The 18158-nt window shown below is 40.5% G+C and overlaps 1 protein-coding gene across 13 annotated transcripts in view; it reads left to right on the forward strand.

Annotated features, from left to right (window-relative positions):
• The first annotated feature begins 599 nt into the window (after positions 1-599).
• MAPK8 (mitogen-activated protein kinase 8) overlaps positions 600-18158 on the forward strand; it is a 51829-nt gene continuing 34270 nt past the window's right edge. For 4 of the 13 annotated variants that reach the window (XM_065067372.1, XM_065067366.1, XM_065067371.1 and 1 more), the window contains exon 1: positions 600-751. The gene's annotated coding sequence lies outside the window, so the exon portion shown is untranslated. Of the gene's footprint in view, positions 865-18158 lie in introns of all 13 variants that reach the window. The other 9 variants (XM_065067375.1, XM_065067373.1, XM_065067368.1 and 6 more) reach the window with 8 other exon arrangements.

An 18158-nucleotide genomic window follows, 5' to 3' on the forward strand; every position in this document is an offset into this window, starting at 1 on the left:
ATACTAAACAAAATATTGAAAAACCAAGGGGAGCGTATTCATGTCAAGTGCCAAGAGCCAAAGGCAATGCTAATGAATAACTCAAAATCTCACAAAGAAGCACTGAAGATTTAGGGGAAAAACAGTGCCAAAACAGATACAGAACAAGAAAACATTACAACACTCTAGGCACCCAATAATGAGATAAAATGCTGCTATGCCAGGCACGAAACAGGAAGCCTGGAGGTCCCAAGGCCATGAAAGATGTCTAGGAGCAGGAGAAAAACCGATGCCAGAGTGCGAAGGCTGGGTGTCAAAGCATTGGTGGAAAGCACGAAGGGAAGGACCTGAAAAATGCCATTTTTTTATGAAAGCCCCAGCAGGAAGGGAGGCCTGGCTAAGGGGCGCGTTTTGGAAAGGAACTGCTCCAGGGGAAGGCTGCGGAGGAGCCCGAGCGACGCTGGTGCCAAGCAGGGATGCACGGGCCCGCGGGCAGCCGGGGACCCGCAGCCTCCGCAAGGACCAGCTCGGAGCCGGGAGGGATCCGCCGCGGCGGCCGCCCCGGGCCCTTTCCCGAGACACGGCTGCGGCGAAGGGCAGCGCGGGCGCAGCGCCGAGGGCAGCGGGGCGGACAGCGGCAGCGCGGAACCCGGGCGGGGCGAGCGGAGGGGGCGGCAGCCGCGGCGGGCGGGCGGAGCGCGGTGCGTGTGCGCGGCCCGGCCCCGGCTCATTACTCAGCGGCCGAGGCAGGAGGCGGCGGCAGCGGGAGGCGGTGAGCGCGGCGGTGGGGGTCCGCGGCTCCGCTGGAGCGGCGGTCGGCGGTGGGTGGAACAGGGTGAGCGGGGGTACGGCACAGCACAACACGGCATGGCGCGGCGCCGCACGGTACGGCGCTCGGACGAGCGGCCGCGGGGCGGGGGCCGGGCCCGGCCGCTTTGTTTACGTTTCGGCGGGGCAGCGGGCGGGGAGGGAGCCGGGGGCGGCCCGTGCCCTTGCCCGGAGGCGGGCGGCGGTGCAGGGCTCTCCGGTCCGGTGACCTTCCGTATCTGCTCGGGGCTGGGGGGGCTGGAGGTGTCTCGGTGGATAATGGCGGGGGCCTCTTTGTTGGTGTGGCAGGAGGGGCAGGAGGCTCGGCGCAGGGCTCCTCCTCCTGGGAGCGGGGGCACCCGGGCTAGAAGGAGCCGCCAGCCCGGGTGCCTGTTCGGCCTTCGAGGAAGGAAGGGTCTGCGGTCGAGGAGGTGGGAGTGCAGCCCTCGGAGAGAGTGGGCCACCTCTGGAGTCAACTTCTGTGACCTTCCTCTTAAAAATGCCTCTTAAAGGATTTATTTATTTATTTATTTATTTATTTTGCTTTAGGATGTATAACTGTTCCAAATTTAGGGGCTTGGGAGAGTCCAACAGTGTCTTTGATTCTTTTGCTTTTTAATTCTAGTATTTGTTGCAAAAGGAATATGCTGTATCTTTTAAGAATTTCTTTTGCTCTTTGGTTTCTCTGTGTTATTAACAGCATCCAGTTTTACTCCCAAAGCCCGTTTCTGTGTACCTTTCTGTCAGAAGTGGTTCCCGTCAGTGAAGTTTGACATTAGCACTGCTAATCACCTACAAATACCACTTGATTATATGTTGGTTTTTTTCTCTCTCAGTTACAATAATGGTTTTGAGTGTGTAGTGTGTTTTTAAATTTCGATATTGTACAGAACAGGTTTGTTGAAGCCTTTCAGACAATCAAGAAACCCGATAGGCTTTGGCCTATCTGATAATATAAACACAAAGGGTGTTACACTTGTTCTGGGAAGGAAAGTATTACTTGCCCTAGGGCATGTACATGTGGAATTGAGCAAGCTTACTCGTTGCAGCTGGGTTTTACTTACAGGTGTGGAGACTTAACCTGGTTTTGCTTCTGGAGATGCCAACAAATGCACTTCTAGGGCAGAATAGTGTATAACATGCAACTTCATGTATTTGCTGGTATATCAGCATATTAGATAACTTGAGATGGTTTAAACTGTAATATGAAGAGAAACTGGGCCAAACCTAGTTAAGGTTATTGTCGAAGTGAGTTCCGTGGCTTATTTGAGCGTTCCTTGTATATAATGAAGGGGAACTTTTAATTGTTCTGATAGTAGTTAAGAAAAACATGTTGAATTTCACATAGTCCCCTGCTTTGGTGTCAGTCTGTGGGGGCAGCCATCTTGTGTTTTTTCCACTCTTGATTCAAAGATGTGTAACATCAGACTAGTTTGGTAGTAGGGTGCAGGTATGGAGTTTGGCAGAATATGTGATGCTGGTGCAGAGACCGAACAAATTCCAGGCTGCCTGGCAGATCTCGACAGTTTTCAGGGCCAAATGGGCAAAACTGTGGTTGGAGAAGGGAGAGAGAAACATCTTCTGAACAAGACTAATCCAGGTTGCAGAGGATGTGCAAAGTTGTTTTGTCATCGATCTGAAAAAGGAGCTTTACAGTGTCTCCCAGTGCAGAAATTCCCATGCTTTTTGGACCATTGGCTCATATAAGCATTCAAAGTAATTTTGCGGGCTACCATATACTTCATGGAGATTTCTAGGTCAGAAACATTAGCAAGTTGATCTAGTATGATTCTGACTTCTGTAGTTTTGGACTGCTTGTTCTAGACAGAAATAGAATTGCCGTTTGCGTGTGTCTTCTGTGTTTTGACTTTTAACCCTGCTCTTTAGGGACAAACACCTTTACTGGCTTTATAGGAGTGAAAGTATCCTTTGCAAAGGATTTAGGTAAAGTTGTTACATTGGTGAATTGTTATGTAAATATTGGGGAATAAACAGGTGTGTTGAGATTAACTGATTTTCTGCTTGCTACTCACCTGAAATGAATCAGTGTTAATTTCATGTTTAGTTTGGTTTTGTTTGTTTTTTCAAACCATGAGCTAATGGGATAGTAATTGAGGTTAAACTGCTACTTTGTTATTTATTCATTGTATATGTGTTGTTTTTTTCTTTTTCATCCTTCCTCAGCTGCCTAAATTGTTTGAATGTTTGTTTAAAAGATGCATGGAAAGCACATACTCAGCTCCTCATTTCTGAGGATTGGTCCAATATTCTGGACAAATACAAATGTCCCTCGTGATAGTCTGCTGAAAAGTATGGTGTGCTATTTCTTAAACGTCATTTTTCACCTAACCCCCTTGTGAAAAAGTACTCTGTGTGTGTATAGTTCTCCCATGTGTTTTTAAGATATATAATGTTAATTGCTGTATCACTTCGGAAATCAGTCTAAATTGGTCTTGATCTTAGGTTTTTAGTAAAGGCTGAGTGTATTTTATTGCTTTAAATGTTTCCTTTAAAAAAGCAACCAAACAAAAGCCCCCAAACAAACAAACCACAACTTATCCTTAAGCAGAAGCCTGTTACTGCAGGTTTTGAATTATATTACAGAAAGATCTCTTGGCTTTTTAAAGCTTTTTAAAAATCCAGCTGAGACTACTTATGTTGTTTACCTGCTGTGAGATTCACCACTTTGGACATGGATTCTGAAAAGCAATTTTACTTTGATTTAAGAATCTGAACACCTACTTCTCAAATCTCTCAAGAATCCTCTTGTTTAAATGGAGGTAGAAATTCACCTTTAATAAAGGCTCTTTTTGGCTATTCTGGTGCATAGATGAGCTACATTTAAAAAGTCATTGATTGTTCTGTTACAAAGTATGTTTGTATGAAAATACATCAAGTCACTTTTAGTTGCAAATATTCGTTTTAACAGTGACTTTAGTGTCAGTGAAAGACACTTGCCTGATAAAGTCCTTGTGTTTTCAGAGCACTTATGAGTGTTTATATTCTGTTGTCACAGAATAGTTTTGTGTTCAGAGGTTACCTTATTTCAGCAGTCTCTCTTCTTACCAGCTGCTGTGTGGTAAAATAGATCAAGAGCTAACTGCTCCATCTGTGGAAAAAAAAATATCTTCCTCTTTGGCTGTTTTTCAGCCTGATCAGTTCTGTCTGAAGAAACAGCTCTGCTACTGCAAGGTTAGAAGACACGGAGGTTCGTTAGGTGGGGCTTGCTGTCAGTCATGCATATGCACAAAGGTATTCACAGATCAAGTAGTGGTCGTTGGGTGGCTAAAGTGATGGAAGGGGTCAAACGTCTGTTTTGTTGAGAGGTGCTTGTTTAAAGATCTGTTTGCAGTCTTGGTCTTCTGCTGCTGTTACTGAAAACCATTCTGAACAAGATGGTTATTTTGATTTCTTGAATGCATGGTGGAGCCCAACATGAGTTGCAGATAAACACTCATTTGGTGATGAATGTTTATCTAGAAGTTATGAGTCAGTAACTTTGTGTGGATGGACATAGTCTTCCACACCTACCTGTATTAATTGGTTCAAGGCATATGTGTACTATCAATAGGGGCCTTCAAATGAGATAGTGTGGAAATTTTTGGACAGAGGCAGGGTGGTGAGGCAGAAAGTATATCCTTGCAGTGCTGATGACTACTAGTGTTTTCTGCTAGCTTTATTATGTTTGTGAAGAAGGAAATATTAACTATTTTAGTACTGTATAGAATCATAGGATGTCCTGAGTTGGAAGTGACCTACAAGGATCATTGAGTCCAGCTCCTCTCCCTGCATATGACAACCCCACAGATCACACCATGTGTGTGAGAGCGTTGTCCAGTCTCTTCTTGAACACTGTCAGGCTTGGAGCTGTGACACCTCCCTGGGGAGCCTGTTCCAGTGTTCCACCACCCTCTGGGTGAAGAACCTTTTCCTAATGTTCAACCTAAACCTCCCCTGGCACATCTTCCCGACATTTCCTTGGATTCTGTCATTGGTCACTAAAGAGAAAAGTTCAGTGCCTGCCCCTCCTTCTCTCCTTGTGAGGAAGCTATAGACTGCGATGAGGTCTCCTCTTAGTCTCTTCTTCTCCAAGCTGAACAAATCAAGTGATGAGCCACTCCTCATACAGCTTTCTCTCCAAACCCTTCACCAACTTCATAGCCCTCTTCTGTACACTCTCTAGTAGCTTAATAACTTTTTTTATCCTATGTTGCCCAGAACTGCACCCAGTGCTCCAGGTGAGGCCGCACCAGTGCAGAGCAGAACGGGACAGTCACCTCCCTCACCCAGCTGGCAATGCTGTGCTGGATGCACCCCAGGACACGGTTGGCCCTCTTGGCTGCCAGGGCACACTGTTGGTTTTTTACCTGTAGAAATGCAAATGCTCATTTCTTTTGTGGCAGTTCAAAATATGTAGCAGTTATCTTTTACGTTATTTTGCTTGGTAGGGGCAGCTTTTAATCTAGTGTTCAAAACTTCCCCTACTATAGCTTTTCCCATCTTATTTTATCTCAGTAACACATGAAGTCTCAAGGAAAGAAATGCTTGAATTACCCTACTCTTTTTCTGTCCCAAGTCTTATTCAAAATGTGGGATTGCAGATGTAGGTCACTGATTAGTTTCCCAATATGTTTGTACTTACTGAATATTTAGTGGAATTTTATTAATACTGTTCATTTGTACATGTTTGTCCTGTGGCAAAACTGTAGCCTTAGTGAACAGTGACATTTCTAAGAAATGTGTTGTCTTAGAAGAATTAAAAAATGATGTGGAGAAATTAATGATGACTTGGTGATGGGTTGAATATGTTGCCATTGCATTGACTTAAAAGTAAGTAGCAATAGATGTAGCTATACAGGATGCAACCTTTAATTAGGGTTATATAACTGAATTCAAAGAATAAGTCACAGAAAACAAAATCAAAACCAACCAGAATTGCTCAATGTTTTGAAAATGTAACTTGAGATTTCCTTGGTGTAAACTTTGTGTGCACTCAAGGAACACACCAAGCACATGGCAGCTAGCCTCCTTTTGTGAGCTGGAAAACTCTCCCATTCTGGGTAGTGTAAGAAACACTACAGCTCATACAGCCAACTCTGAATAGCAGTTCGCTTCTGCTACAGATTCTGCAAAGCCTTTGAGTGAAAACTCCTCCAAGAGACTGGAACTGACTGCATCAAACTGTGAGATCCATTACTGATGGTCAATCAGAGCAGCATGGAGAACTGCCCAACCAGATGTTTATATAGTACTGTTACCTTGTCTATTATTTATTCTGTAAAATATTTTTGTAATGTTTTCTAAGGCCTGCTTTTTTTTTAAGCTTGAAGAGATAGTGATTTTGGTGTACCAAGCTTATAATTAAAAGCAACACATTCCTGTTTAACTTCAGATGCTTTTTTCTTCCAAGTAATTAAAAACTAATCCTTGGTGTGGTGGTTGTGTGGTGGTGGTTTTGTGTGTGTGTGCGTTTCATTTTTCTGATTGAATTGATTGCATGTAAGCTTGATACTAAAATAAGCCTCATAGTTGTAGCCCATATTGTCACTTTTATTGTTGAATAAATGCTGCTAGATATGTGAACAGATGGGATGCTTATTAATCATTCTCAGTTGGATATTGTAGACTAATGCTAAAATGGTGACTGGCAGAAAATGTACTTTAATGGTCATTTGTGTTGCAAACAAAGCAAGTATTGTATATATGCTCGGGGCAGGGAAAGGGGGAACATTAATTTTACAGTGCTGCTGGAAAGCCTCTTCACTGTAATTAGTGATTTTTGAGTATTAAAAAATATGAAAACCAAAAACCAATCCTCCCTCCCCCAAACAGACAAATAAAAATAACAACTCTGACAACTCCCCATTACTTAATTATATTGACATTACACCAAGCTCTTTGTGGTTTGTTTTTTTTTTTTTTTTGTTTTGTTTTATTTTTACTGTGGATCTTAAAAGTATGCAGGAAAACGTCTTAACCAAATGTTTACTATTTAACTACAAATTGTGGCTAAAAGCTGTGTTCTCTTCATTGTGGTCTTTGTCTATTCAAACGTTTACCTCGTATCTTAGTCTGCTGAACAAAACTGAAATGTCTCCAGTCTGGTGTTTTGACTGTTGTGCAATAAAAAGAATGAACATTAGGTATCGTATTTCTCCCTGTGATCTCAAAGCAGTGGAAATGCCCGGTTCTGGAAGTGTGTGTGTCCCTACGCACGTAGGTGCATAAAACGATCCTTCTGCTATTGACTGCTGGGAGATGCTGACTGGGCAGCAGCCCTTCCAGAGGAGGACCTAGGGCTCTTGATGAATGAGAAACTCACCAGGAGTAGTCAGCAGTGTGCTTCTGTGGCCCTCAAGGCTGATTACTTACTGGACTGCATTAGAAACAGCTTGGTCAGCAGGTACAGGGAGGTAACTGTTCTCTACAGGGAGCAGCTGTGAAGCTGCAGTGCTGCCCAGTAGATCACATATACGTGCACCCTGGGGGAGAGGTGAACTGGAGGGAGTCCAGCACTGGGTTGCTCAGGTGGTTGGGGGCTGGAGAACCTGAGGGTGGAGGAGGGACTGAGTTTGCAACCTGAGGAAGAGAAAGCTAAAGGAGAATGTGGTTAACCATCTTTAAGCAAGGGGTTATAGAGTTGATGGAGCTGCCTTCCCCTCAGAGGTGAATAGTGAAAAGATGAGTCAATGTTTGTAAGACATGAGAATGAAAATTGCAGTAGGACATGAAGGGAATGTCTTGATGCATGGAAGTGGGTGGGCGTTGCACCAAGAACCCAGACAGGCCATGGAATCTCCATGCCTAGAGCCTTCTGACTGGAAAAGGTTGAGCAGCCTGATATAAATACAAATTTGAATTTCTAACTCTTGTGAGCAGGTAGATGGTCTCCAGGGCTTGCTTTCAAGCCATATCACAATTCTACTGTTTATAGATTTTTTTAAATTATTATTTTATTTTCAAAGCAGCTTGAGGAAGCTGGCAAAACAAAGACATGGTGATGTAGATTAACACAGTTCTGAGCAGCCTTGTTTGAAGCTGTAGAGGGAAAAGTAATGGGATGTGATAAGCATCTTCATTCAACTCTGCTGGTGGCAATACTGGTAATTTTTTTGCTCTGCTTTGAACTTTCCGGCTGACTAGGCCAGAAGTGCTTGCAGGCTAACATAAAGGACAAAAAAAGGGTACGGTAGCTATCATGCCCATGATCACTGTGATGAACGTAAAACCGGTCTCCAAAGGAACAGCCTGCAATAAGCAGCCTGGTAGCCAGCTGAAGGTTGTCCAGGTCTTGCTTTCTGTATCGGAGGAGTGTGTTGGCTGCTGAAGGATTTGATCTTCTGCAGGGTGGGTGATTGTTTCTTACATGTAGCTGGAGAGCTCTGAGGAGTGGCTTCCTGGAGTGAATCAGCTCTGATCTGATTTCCAATTGATCACAGTAGCAGTTCATGACTGCAAAGAGGTGGTAGGGTTAAAATCGTCTGGGAAAAAAAAATAGAGAGCCATGGCAGGTCTATAAATTCATCTGTGCCGTTGTCCATAATGCCTGTGCTGCCTCAGGAAGAGAGCATCCTGTAGCTCATTTGTTACTGTTAATTCTTATGTATTTGTCCATTTAATAAAGCTGATGTGAAATCTTAGGGAAAGGGAGGTGAACAGAGCAGAAAGTTACAACCCAGTGTGACTGTTTTTTCTCTTAGGAAATATGCTGTTGTGAGGTTTGAACCTGTACATAGTCAAATACATGAACACAGCTGCTCATGTGTGATTCCAAGATAAAGTTCTGTGGGAAAAGCACATCCTTGCAAACCCTGGATGTATTCTGTAATAGCTTTAATGCCTAAGATTATGTTGCAGCAAGGTTAACAGTAGTTATGATGCTTACTTGCAGGATCTCGGGCATGAAAAGTACAAACATAATTTCTAGCTTGTAATCCTAATCGCAGATTTTACTATGGAAACAGTGAAAGTGAATGCTATGGTTGACATGCCGATCAGCATAAACCTTGATAAATTCCTGATTGTTCCTTGTGTGGATGTTTTGGATGATGGGAATCATCCTTGTCACCTTCAGAGTAGGAAGAGTAGTGACGTGATATCCTAAAAAGCTTTACTAGAACAATGTGGGCCAACTTCATTTGTTTGATTTACTGCCAAAAGTGGGTATACAGGAGACAGTCACAGGAATGCCCTTGTGCATGGCAGTGGCTCATTTAATGAGTAGTGAAGTGTTCCAGCAGCAACTGACTCTCATTTGTATGGTTGCTCCAATGCAAAGCTCCTCGTTGAACAGCAACTAGTGTTTATTTTGCTCTTTTTTAAATTGAAGCGTGGCAAGATTCTTGTACTGCTTGTATGTCAAAATGGGGAAGAAGACAGTTCAGCTTCTAACATACTTGTGTTGAAGATAAGAGGGTTTCATTAATATTAGCATGGCATTGTGGGGAAATCAGAAAATCTTGGTGTGACTAGAGCTACTTTATTGTTATCTATTTATTTTATTTGAAATTTTTCCTACTTTTCTTCAGAAATTTTCTTATCACGACTCATAGTGTGCAGAGCCGCTAGCACTAGCATGTCGTGCACAACTGTGCTTCTGAAGTTGTGCCTTTTTTTTTCCCCTCTTATTTAAAGAATGGGAATTCTCAAGCTCTTCCTAGTTTGGCAAGTTTTGTCTTAGGATTTTTTTTTACTGGGACAGAGCATCAGGCACTAGTGAAGCCTAAGAGAAACGGGACACCAAAGCAGATACTATTGCCATTAGAGATGAATCCTGTAGATTGGTGTAGTTTCCTACAAACTACCTAGAAAGTAAAGCCTTTATGTTGGAATGTAGTGCCTTCCCTGCCAACCCCAGTAAATCGTTGTGCAAAGTACTGTACTGCATCACAGGAGGTATCTGTGAAGGAATTGTCAATGCTGAGGTTGTAATATGTTTTGAAGTTTATTGTTCCATTCTAAAGCTCTTATTACTGAGGTATTTTGTGCCAAATACTTTAGACTGGATTTCATAGCACATTAATCTGCTTGTACTTAACAGATAAATGCGTGAATTAGTGAAAGTAGCACATTCATAATTGGATGCTAAGTTTTTGTATTGGAGATTTAAAGTTACAGTGTTTTAGGATTTATTTATTTTTTTTGTAGAACTATTGTTGTGATTTTAAAATGTAGTTTTAAAACATTCTGAAAACTTTTCACAGCTGTTACTCAACACCTTGCTTCCTCTAATGTTCTGTAGCTGTTGTCTTAATGAGTAGTTCAGGTCATTTGGTATCTTTTGATTGCTTGTGTCCTTTAAAAGAATCAGATAATATTTTGATCTGTTTCTTCTGCTGAAACATTTAGGTTCTGTATGCTTCATCTTCCTGTACAAGAAGAGGTTAAAGAACAAGCATTTCCTCCTACCCCAGAGTAATCCTGGAATGAGATTTCACTTCTAATGTCGTGCAGATCCCATTGAAGCATCCTGGATAATATTTACTGGTTTATTTGCTGATCGTCTGCTTATTTGTTCTATATTACTGCTTTGCCAGTAGTCTTTGGATTGACAGAGGACTGGCAGACTTTTGTGATATGGTTAGAAGTAACAATCCCTTAAGTAGTTAGCTGAAACAGTGTAGTGCCAAGATTAATAATTTTTTCTCTTCTTGTGAATTTCAAGTTAGGGTACAGTTAAGATGTTTTGAGTAGCTGAGTAAGTTGTATGGGCCATGACATATGATTATGGACAAAAGGGTGGTATATAAACCAATATGGAATTGCATTCCCGTCAATGCAGTAGTCCTATTCTTTTGGCAGGATGAGATTTTTAACCTGTTTTCTGGGTCCAGCAGCATGAATTCACGTAGCGCTTCTGACACAATTGAATTGGGTACTTAAAATGGAACAGCTTTTTGAAGTCTTGCTTCACTGATTTCAGATTTTAACATTGTTAAAAGAAAATGGAGTGAACAAATAATGCCCTGAAATAAACATGAATATTTTAAGCCTTTTAAAAAATGTTTACCTTGATTTTCTCCCCATCTACTGTCCTTTTGTATAATCTTGTATTTGAAAAAGGATTAAGGAATTGGAAGATCCTTGCCTTATCCTATTATTTCTGAAAAAGAGAGTTTTGCTAAGAATAGTCTTTTAATCTGCTGTCATGACAGCTGCTTCGCCAAACTGTAGAGTTACACAAGTTTTCTTTTGATGGAGCCATTCTGGTTTATGATTTCTGTGGCAAAACTGACCTGCAAGAGGCAGTTGACAAAGTGTTACTTTATATATAGTGATAATAGGATTCATCATGGAGCCATCTGTAGTGGAGCTTCATGTGACATTACACTGAGGAAGCTATAGAGATTCTCTCCTATGAAATGTAGCACAGCAGAATGTTTGCAGAGCGATGATTTTTATCTTTTTTTATGGTAGATGTAGCACTGTTCATTCTGATAAAGCTTGTTCTGGAAAAATGCTGCCTATGAAAGTTTTTTTTGGTGATTAAATAAAGTCACAGTTCAGGAGTCCATTAAAAAAACATTTGAGAGGAAAGGTAGGGCAAGAATCTTTAGTGTTAGAAATGCCAGTTTACGGGCTGTTTAATATCGCATGCTGCAGAGTATCTGCCTCTTCATTTACATCCTACTGGCATGTGTATCTAAAATCTGTTTTAAAGAGGAGGCATTTGTCGTAAAGAATCTCTGATGATGTCTAATCAGTTCTTACAAAAAAAGAGTTTAAATATAGAGAAATGCTGCAGTATTTTCCATTACAAATACATAATTTCACTGCGTAACCTCCTGTGTTTATCTCTGTGTCATATATACCTTTACCACAAAATGCAAAACTCTGGAAAATTTACAGAATACCATATAGTAGCAGAGTGTCGTTGTAAATGAAATCAGAAGTGATTTATAATTTGGTGGGCGTATGTATGTTACATAAGTGCTATTGGCTGCAGATGAGGACTTTCCAGAGAGGGCGCACTGGTGTTCCAGAGCAGCTACATTGACTTAACTGCTGGTGTTAGAGGAACTGACTTGACTGGGAGAAGTGCTGGGAAGTTGTGTGTGCTGCGGGCTTAAATGTTACTGATTTGGATAACCAGAGCTGATTTGACTGTCACCAAAATCAACTTGTAAGCCTCAGATACTTTTTGGGTAAATCTTAAACTTCATAACTCCTAGTACAGTTTTCAGGATGTTTTAAATGCTTATGTTGTTGTCTTTCTCTAGAGATTGCTTCCTGATCAGACTATGTACCTTTTTAAAAAATATGTTCCAGAAACTGGGAAATCTGGGTAGCATCAAATGTTTGATATTCACAAATGATGAAGAAATGTCAGGTTACATCTCTCCTGCCACAAACTGGCTGACTTCCCCACTTCCTTAGAGGAGAGGGAGATAGCTGAAGGAACGGTAGATAAGCAAGCACAAATTTTCACATCTGTTCATGGAGCTGATAATATGCATTCACTTACGTGTCTTTTTTTCCTTGCCTTCAGGCTACTGAATGTCTGATTTTTAGACCATGCTATATATTTTGACTTATCTTCCCATTCTTGTGTTTTCTGAGTATTAATTTTGTTTTACTTCAGCTTCTCATGTTACAAAGTGCTGGTGTCTGTAATGTGTGTTTTACCTAACTTCCAGGCAGGGCCTAGAGCAACAGTCTGTGGATAATTTTCTTCTGTGACCAGCTGCTTTAGTGACTGTTATAAAGGGGAGATAAAACTGAGTAGCGCTGAAGTACCAGAGGTGAGGTCAATTATCTGACTCTTCTGGCTAATCTGTGTGTGTAAAAGATAAATAGAAACATGCAGTCCCATGTGTTATCTTTCTTTCCTGTGCTTTGTGTTGATCTTTTTTATTGTCTCTGTGCCATTAACAAACAATACCTTAACTCTTCATGAGTGACTGCTATATGCTAGTATGCTTTGTAGTGGAAGGGCTGTAGCTTATAGACTGGCATCATGTGATAATATTTGAGAGTGTTGAGAAACTGAGGTGCAAGAGTAGGAAGGCAGATTAAGTAGAATCCTCTCAATAAGAGCTTTATTGTTCAAAAGCAGAAAAATGTCTGTTTTGAAAGGAGAATCACTGTAGAATTTGTCAATTGTGAATAATTTACTCTGTATTTGTTGCTTGATTTTTCATTCCTGCTTCTGTGAGGTATGTGTTGTGTTTATCTGACGGTAAAGAATTCAGTTCTTATTAAACAAAACAAATGTTTTAGGTGCAGCAGAAATTATATCAATTATCTTATTTTGGATGTTTTGTAAGAGGTGTTTCACAATATGAGAATTCTCTTCAGAAATGCATGTAATGGTTTGATATTGATTTTTATATAGAAGGTACTCCAAAGTTGTGCATGCAGGTTCAGCATTTGAAGTTGGTGCTGCTGACCCCTGTTCAGGAGTAGCATTTTCTTAAACCACTTTAGAAAATAATGATGTTTGATACCTGGTTTGCATGAATGCCTGCTTTGAGCTGCTGAGGAACATGTGATGTGAAGTTGACGTTTGCCTCTCCCGTGCTCCACGGGGAGTGGTGTGTGAAATCGCTGCTGGAGCTCTGGTGGGCCCGTCCGTGCCAGCTGGCCAGGCGGCTCTAGGAAATAGTTCATCTGGAGCAGCTTTTAACAACAGGAATTGGTTTTGTGGCTTTCTACATGTTTGGATGTGATCTTGCACTACCTATTTCTAGACAAATGCCAGTAACTCAGTGTTCTGCTAGTTACATTTTGTTGCTGCCAGTCATAGCAACAGTTACTGTTAAACAATCTCTAAATTGTTAGTTACTTCTGACATTATATCAGACCATTTGAAGTTACTTGAAACATGGAAGGAGAAAAGCTTAACTTTGGTTGCCTAATACCAAATTCAATGAGCACTGCTTGCTTTCTCCAGCTGAAGGTTTCCCCAGTTCCAGGTTCAGCTATTAATGTTTTGGCATTAATGACTGCAACCTGTGCCTGACTGCTATTCCTGGTTACCCAGTATTTGCATAGGATTTCAGACAGGGAATTAAAGCAATGATGCATAAAATATGATGTTGAAAATTATCTGTTCATGCTCATTCCTGGTTTTATTATTCACTTTTTATCATGGCTTGTGAAACATTTGTGATGAGGTTCCCAAAATGACACACTGCTTTGTGGAAACATCTACTTTTGGCTGAGATGCTATGGTATTTATCAGATAAGCCTGACAGGGGCAGTGCTAGAGAACATGCCAGCTTCAAGTTCCTGCCTGTGACTAACCCTGCAAATATAATCCCTCGGGCGTCCGGCTTCAGTGACACCACAGAACCTGTTCTCTGCCTCGGTGGAATTGCCTTGTTGCAGCTCAAGGGGCTGCAGTTGCCAGCAGCTGCTACTGGAGAGCTCTGCTTGGGAAATAAGTATATTCCTCTTCCCTGGAGAAATCCTTGACTGGCTGCCAGTAGTAATTCTCCTCTCCCTCCCCTTCCCTCCCTCCAAAGCAAACAAGGCAGCTTGCAGGTGTTAGAGGTGCTGGAGATCAGGTTCTTTACCTGCTCTCATGGCCCCACTGTAGAGGTCATTCACTAACTGAAGTGACTAGGAGAAGGAACAGACCAGTTTAATTAAGATGAAAATGAAAAAGTGTATTTGCTATCGTTATTTGCATATATATTTTTCTTTTAACATCTTCTAGTCTGTCTCTTATGTGGAAGCTGAATTTCAGTACGTGTAAAATTTCATGGAAGTGTTCTGCTCCCTTTCAAAACATACTGGAGTTATTTTATTCAGTGTACGGTACAATGTCTGGCTTGGGCATTATAGTTCATAAAATATGTAAATGGGCTAGGAAGGATTTAAATGGCAGGAAGTTCCCTAAAAGTAATTTAAGAAATAAATTAAAAAAAAAAAAAATGCTGGTTGTGTTTCTATGAATCCTTCCCTGGCCCACAAATTCTACTATTACACCCATTTTTGCAAGAGAACAAAATAGAGGGCTGTGTGTGGGTCTCTGCTGACGAACTCCTCTGAATTACTGAGAAGTTGATTAGAATTAACTCCGGAGATAGCCCTGGTATCCCCTTAGAAGATCAATTCATGCTCAGTGCGCTCGGATTCTGGTCTCCTGCCTTTCCCTCACTGGGTGCTTCTTAGATGGGGAAAAAACAAACAAGCACTAACAAAAAAGCAAACCAAACAATCTTCTACTAATTCAAGCTCCTCTTTTTTACTGTTTTTGTCTTTCTATTATCCTTAGCAAATCTTAAGTATGTATTTGTGTTTTGATTCAAGATCTGGAAAAAACTCTTGCTTTGTTTATGATTTTTAAAACTGCAGATTTTCTTCCGTAATCCACAGGTGTAACTGGAAGGTAGAAAGATTCCTTTCTTCCAGGGTAGTCCAGGCTGCCTTGACATTTTTGAAGAGCTATAGGGGAGATGCAGTTTCTTGCCTATAAAGTGTAAGGTCTGGAGTTTGTGAGGATTCAAAGGACTCTGCTGGAAGCTGGACCTGGATGAGATTGGCCCCAAAGCTAGACTTGCTGGAGTATAGGATGGAAGTGGTTTTGGGGCAGAAAAAGAGATAAGGAATTAATAGTGAGTACTGTTATGTCTGTGGAGAGAAGTATGGGACTAGAGAGCAGAAGCAACCCAAAAACTGGAGAGATTTACATGTTCCAAGAAGACAGCCTGGTTTAGAGCATCTGAGAATACCTCATTTGCAAATGGTTCTCTGTGAACACTGGAGTGACTGTGTGTGCTTCAGCATGTTCAGTCTTGAAAATGCTTAGTTTTTTCCATTTGAGTTTCTGCTTTTGAGTCACTACTACTCTGGGTGAAGACTCAAAGCACCTTGTGATTCTTGAGGTCCTTTGTACTTTGTTTATACTTGCACTTGGAGATGATGGTTCTAAGAAAGCTCCCTGTATCTGAGGTATAGGATTACTTGTCTGTTTCAAACAGAACCGGGATTTGGTAAAAGACATCAGTTGTAGAGGTTAAAATCAGATTATTGGACTTGTTTTGTGAATACCTCTTTCAAGAAGTGATAGCAGGTCCTTGTAACCCTCTTTTGTAGACAACACCAAGTATTGAATTTAGCAGAATTGTAGATTTTACTGAAGGATTTTTGTTGACTTTTTATTTACCAGGTTAAGAATTTAGAACAAGAAGTTGAATTTTAGATATTTTAAGAGTAGCTTACAAAACTGGTTTTATGTAAATATTATTTTCCGAGCAAGGTAATTTGTTGATCTTCTTTATCAAAGGGAAAACATACTTCCTTCTGTGTTTGAAGCCTCTTGTGCTCCCAACTGTCCCATACACAGATTGTTTTGTATTTAATACTAAAGCACATGTTCATTTTAATTTTAAAAATTTCTTCATTTTACTTTTCTATAGATGGGAGAGGGGTCACTGTGCAGGTTTGCATTGGAATTCAGTATGGAGTGTGGGTGCTGTTGTGCGAGCTTGTGCTGGTTAAATGGTAGACAGTTCCTTAATGCTGAGATTCCAACTGATTTTTGGAAAGTCAATTAATTGCAATTGTATTCAATTAGGCAATCTTTTTATGGAAACTGTAATAAGGTGACCATTGTCCAAGAAAAGGCTGCTGGAGTGGAGAAGGGGATGGTTTATTTCCCTGCATGTCTTCCCCTTCTTAGTAGACTTCTCAGATTACAGTTACTGTCTTAATCTTCAAATGAGGTGATGAAAATATATGAAGAAAACTAAATCTAGTTTTCTAGGTGGCTAGGAAATTAATCATGTGATCCGGCTGGAGCATGAGGTTAGAGCCACTATATGAACCTGTAAACATTAAATCACTGGAAAGATTGCATTAGTATTAATGGATTTCATGCATTGTTAATTTAGGACTCTGCATAGTCGTTTCCTGTAAAATGTACTGAGAACAGAGTTAGTTTAAAGGAGAGGGCTCTAAATCTTCCCAAGAGATTTATCAATCTGGCAATGATGTCTGATGAACCACTGAGGTAATTTGTTGGTACAAACAGCCCATATTATATTCTCTGAAATTTCATTTTGCTGTTGCATACTCAAAAAAGATTTTGCTTTAAAGCCATATTTATCTTTCTATACCAAACATGTCGTCTTTTCTGAAATTATAATATTTAGTGGAGAAAGCCATCTATTTATTGTTAAATAGTCAACAGGTTCTTGGAAATCAAGACATTTGCTTTGAATTTTCTGTTAATATTTATAATGGTCTAGTAATATCTTGCTGCAGTGTTCACCCAGCTAATGTTAACTACTTTTTCCAAATTCCTTATCTGCATTAGCATTTAACAGAGCTGGAAGGACTGTTAAATGTAACTTCTAGTTCCAAGGGCAGTATGGAAAAAGAAAACATTGTTGAAACCGTGATTACCTTTGTGAATAACTGAATGAGTTACAAAGTTACCTTTAAGAAACAGAATGCTTTTGTTCTTTCATTTCCTAAATTTGAGCCTTTGAAGCATTTGTTTTATTGAGTATCTGAAAACTGGGTTCTATTTGCAATATCCATTTAGCAGATGTCCAGAAGCCTTTAAAGGTGACAGCTGAAAATTAGACAAGTGTTCACAAAGACATGATGAATACAAATCAGCTGTGTGTGAACTGTATTTTCACAAAGATATTAAATAAAATTAATTAATGCGAGAGATTTATGTACACTGTACATTTGTTTTCCTTTCAGTAGCAATCTAGCATATACTTGAAATACTTCTGGCCTTCTCTAGGTCAACCACAGATTCCTACAGAACATTAATTTTGGTATTGTTAGATCCCTTTCTAAATGGAGTTATTGTATAATCATTGGTATGTAGCATGTGTCATTGATAATGTTTGTTCTATTACTAACTAATATCGTAATGTATGCAATTTTTTATTTTAAAATTGCCTTTTCCCATTTCTTCCTTTAACTGTCATGGTCTTCTTTTTTTTTGTCACCCTAATTCTGAGCAGCCTCTGTAGTCATCTCCTTCCTTAACTGTGAATCACTTTTGCCCAGAAGCCTCCAGTGGTAGGTAGATCATTGTCTTAGCTGGTATTTGTCTTGTGCCTAAGACATGTCCTGCCCCAAAGACTGCTACTAGCTTGGTGTCCTGATTTTCATCTAAGGCTAAGCCTATTTATGCTTGGTCTTAGATTGCTTTAGAAACCATGAAAACCAAGTCTGATTCCATGCAAATCTCGTAACTAATGATGATTGTTCCCTTCTGTACTTCATTGCAGTAGAAACAAACTAAATATGTATAATTTCCGAGACCAAAGAATACTGAAAGTAAGGTATTGTGCATTATAGCATGGGATAAATCCTGGATTTTCATTTTATGTTGTCTAATAAAAGTATAAAACAGCAATTAATGAGCAGTTGTAGAGACCTAGCTGTACAGAGCACATGTT

Source organism: Columba livia, chromosome 6 (genome assembly GCF_036013475.1).
Source record: "Columba livia isolate bColLiv1 breed racing homer chromosome 6, bColLiv1.pat.W.v2, whole genome shotgun sequence".
Classification (NCBI taxonomy): domain Eukaryota; kingdom Metazoa; phylum Chordata; class Aves; order Columbiformes; family Columbidae; genus Columba; species Columba livia.